The sequence below is a fragment of the Aplidium turbinatum genome, chromosome 2, assembly GCF_918807975.1.
Source record: "Aplidium turbinatum chromosome 2, kaAplTurb1.1, whole genome shotgun sequence".
In the NCBI taxonomy this organism is placed as follows: domain Eukaryota; kingdom Metazoa; phylum Chordata; class Ascidiacea; order Aplousobranchia; family Polyclinidae; genus Aplidium; species Aplidium turbinatum.
In genome coordinates, this window is record NC_137473.1 from 16,036,458 (window position 1) to 16,040,832 (window position 4,375).

Consider the following 4,375-nt stretch of genomic DNA (forward strand, 5'->3'; position numbering starts at 1 on the left):
TGTTTCGAGGCCTGTTGTTTTTTGTTGTGATGGTCCCAAATAAAAACAAACTGAACTGAAGTGTGTGAATTTTTTTACAGATTGGTGTTTACCAAAAACAATTTAATTATTTTTTTTTTTGAAAAAATGCGTATTTAAAAAAAAAAAACAATTGCAAAAAGAGATTGCTCCCTTCTGATACAGGCTATTATGTTATAACATTTGTTGTACAATTACTTTGGCAAAGTCTTAATATGCTTATACGTTTGTTTTTGAAGACTTTAATTTAAGGTCAAATAAGCATATTGATTTTAATATTAATCATCATGAGTAAACCTGTTCTGGCGTATTGGGATATCCGTGGCTTGGCTGAACCAGCTCGCTTGATGTTGGAATATGCTGGAGTGGATTATGAAGATAAGAGATACGTCGTCGGTGATGCACCTAGTTATGATCGTAGTTGTTGGCTGAACGTAAAATCAACTATTGGTCTCTCCTTTCCAAATCTTCCATACTACATTGATGGTGATGTGAAAATGACGGAAAGTTTTGCTATTATGAAATATATTGCTCGAAAAAACAAAACTCTTTTACCTACAACAGACTTGGAATCAGTTAATTGTGACATGATGCAGGGAGTAGTTTCTGATTTTCGTGGCAGCTTTTCAGGGATGTGTTATCGACCTGGCTTTGAAGAAAACAAAGTGGCCTTTTTTGATACTACTTTTCCTGACAAAATGCAAAAATTTGATGCTTACCTTGCAAACAAAACTTGGTTAGCTGGTGATACTCTCACTTACGTTGACTTTGCCTTGTGTGAAATTCTGGATCATGTTCGCCTGATGAAACCAGATTGCTTGTCCAAGTTTGAAAATGTTCAAAAGTATGTGGAAAAATTCTTTGGCTTGGAAAAGATTGCTGCCTATCGGGAATCAAGTCGCTTCAAGAAATTTCCAATCAATAACAAAATGGCCAACTTTGGTGGACAGTCTAAATAGATCTATTGGTAGGCTTATTGCAAGGATTCTGTAAATAATTTAATGGTGCCATTAAGCACAACAAGCTAAGTTTTTCTAGAAAAGGAAGGTTTGAAAACTGGAAATATTACTTTTAGACTTGTCATGTGTTGGATAAAAACTTTATTTTCAGTTTTAACAAAGCTGAAACATGTTCAATAAGATGGAATCGAATGGTACGGGTTCTTAAATTTTAGGTTCAAATACTGTATGTTTTAAAAGTCACCATATTTGAAAAAATTGCTGTATGTTGTATAGTGACGATGTCCTTAGTTTGCCATTCAAAACAAAAAAATATTTGGTTCCTATTTGAAATGTGCATATATGCCAGCTACTTTTAAATATATATATAACCAAATTGCAGAGAGAAACACAACACTACAACAAATGCACACACTGGAGTGTCGTCTATTAAAGTGATAGTTTGCTTTTTGGCTAGCAATTGTACATTTTTTCATTATGACAGTTAGTATTAGTAGTCCAGTATTTATATTTTGGTGTCCGTATTACCAAGGGTAGCTATTCGTTCTTATTTCAAACAGTGCATGGAAGAATATATTTTCTAGCCAGTTTTGTATGTGATGTCTTCAGTTGGTGCTGTTCTGAAATTGTTATATGCTTGTCTGAGTGTTTTGCTTTTGTTAAGACTGTTAGTGCTTGGTTTATTGTATGGAATCAGGGCTGCGATTTTTGCCTTTTTTGGTGACGAGGTCACTCGACACGCGCCATCACTATTCGACAAACGCCGTGCGTTACGGAAAAAAAATAAAAAAACGAAAAAAAAAAGGAAAATAAAAAGGAAAAAAAAACAGAGAGGACTAAACGTCGTCAGGTCGAGGAACAATCGGGGGGGGGCATCACGTGATGCAATCATAAGAGTGCTGACTTACGTAAAATTTCTTGCGCCAAGTAGCCTACTTCAAAGCAAGGTCTAAAAGCGACGCTTCACACGAGAAACTCCCAAAGCGTCAGCGCCGCCATTTTGAACACTGCGGGAGAATGCTTTGATCGAAGTTGCAACGTCTGGCATCAAACATTTCGCAACACACGTTTCGTGCTATTCGACACAACGGGTTTCTTTTATAGATGAAACAACCTAGGCTACGTTGAGTTGTGAACGTCTATGCCAGTTTGTATTTCGCCGTTTGAGCCAATTAACAATATTGCTCTGGTAAAATGACTGTTGGATACTTGCTATGAAAGTTTTTCACATGTAGAAAACAGCCTAGTTTCCGACCAGATGTTCAGAAATACAAATGAAAAAAGCCGCTATTTTTATGGAAAGGAGTTCTCTCCCAGAACATTTTGAACACTGCGGGAAAATGCTTTGATCGAAGTTCAAACGCCTGCCATCAAACATTTCGCCACACACGTTTCGTGCTATTCGACACAACGGTTTTCTTTTATAGATAAAATAACCGAAGTAGGCTACTTTTAGTTGTCAACGTATTTGCAAGTTTGTATTTATGTCTGACTAATGCACTTGTTGTTCCAAGATTGCAGAAATGTTTTGCAATGTGAATAAAGAATAGTAGACATACAAACACGGTTGCAACTCGACTTCCACCCACTAGAAGGGTTCCTGTGGTAACGTAATGGGCGATTTTGCACTTGCATTCACAAAAGCACACAACCCAGCTAGCAAAACCCGTCGTCTTTACATTGATTCAACGTCTGCAGACGTTGAATTGAAAAAACGAGACGCGAAAAATATACTAGAGTAGTCTATCACGACCATACTGTTTGATTTATTGTGATGTAATAATACCAAAAGTAGCGATACGCACGCTGTTACGTTAAATAACTCAGGGGGAAAAAGTAAGTTAATTTTGGGTTGATTCAACGTTCGAGTCAGCACAAATCTATTTAATTTTCCTGGCGGGTTACATTGCTTACCTAGACAGCAAAAATCATCATTTTTACATTGATTCAACGTCTACAGACGTGAAGTCAATGCTAAAATAACGAATTTTGCTGCCTGCGTAACAATGCCCAAGAAGAAATTTACGTTTGTTTTACATTAATTCGACATCTAGTGACGTTGAATTATTATAAAATAACGTTAATTGTTCAACCAGGTACCGGTGACAAATTAATATCTCACTGCGAGATGATTGCCTCGATTTACGTTTACACTAACATAATTTCAGCACAATTGAGATACTGCGAGCAAACACGAGTCTGTTTGATAAAGAACTAGCTGTCAGAATCGGAATCATCAGATGCTGTATCGGAGGATGAGGTTGTCGCGTCGTCACTGGAATACTTGAAGACGCAAAACTGCCCGTTCATAAACGCGCGATGCCATATGATCGGAAGCATTACTTTACTGCCAAAGAACCATTTATGATATAGAATTTCGTACTACTTTCATCACTGGACCCCGTAGCTTTTCTAATTCCGATTTGCTTCCGTCATAACATTCTTTACAAATTTTGCAAAATACCACACTAACTTTTCCTTCTGTTTGATAATAGCAGGAAAATTCCACTTTTTAACTGTATCTTCTTTCACCATGATTTATATTCGCAACGACACCGGTAAACAATAAGCATTCGATGAAAGAATAACTTTTGCGTAACAATAAGCCGATGTTTATAAGGTTGCAAACTTTTTACAGTTCACAAGAGCATTGTCAGCGCATAAAATAGCTTGCGTGATGCTCTGGGCTACCACCGTGTGACACGCGATGAAGAAGCGCATAAAATTTCGTTTGATTAAACATTTAAGCATACGGCAATTGTCGCAGCAATCCAAGGTGTGTTGATTTGGTAATGTTTTTGCCGTCGTAGATGGAAGCTAATTTCGAGGGCTGTATACATGTCCGGTAGGTACATAACTTAGCGCTTGATACTCCTTTGCAATCACTCAACCAGCATGCGATTAAAAACTTAAAGTAAGTGACTTTGATACCACACAACTTGTGTGGTACGGTAACTCGCGGCCAAACGCTTATAATATGACTCTTTTGACGTCATATTACTATTCGACAAACAAGCGTAAAATTTTTGGTCGTTCGACAAGAAAGAAAAAATCGCAGCCCTGTATGGAATTAACAAAAAAGTCTATCCATTTTACTAATTCCAAAAAAATAGAATGTGATAACACTAAAGTTCAATTTAATAAAGTGACATAGACCAAACTTATGTCTCATCTTGTTGTATAAGTTTAAACTACCTTTAGCCAGGAGCAGAGCCACTGGGAGTTAATCGCCTTCCGAAGTTTTATCTTGTCCCCCCACCCAAAAATATGTTTTAAAACGACTACAACGTTTTCATACCATTATAATTGATGTTGGATGACGTTTGTCCCCACAGCAGTTTCTTGTGCCCCCGTAAAGTTTTCTTTTCAGCTACGTCACTGCCTTTTTATCCACAAAC

At 37.1% G+C, this 4,375-nt stretch overlaps 1 pseudogene; it reads left to right on the forward strand.

The window, feature by feature from the left end:
• The first annotated feature begins 260 nt into the window (after window positions 1-260).
• LOC145764616 (glutathione S-transferase B pseudogene) lies at window positions 261-4,137 on the forward strand (annotated as a pseudogene).
• The last annotated feature ends 238 nt before the right edge of the window (window positions 4,138-4,375 follow it).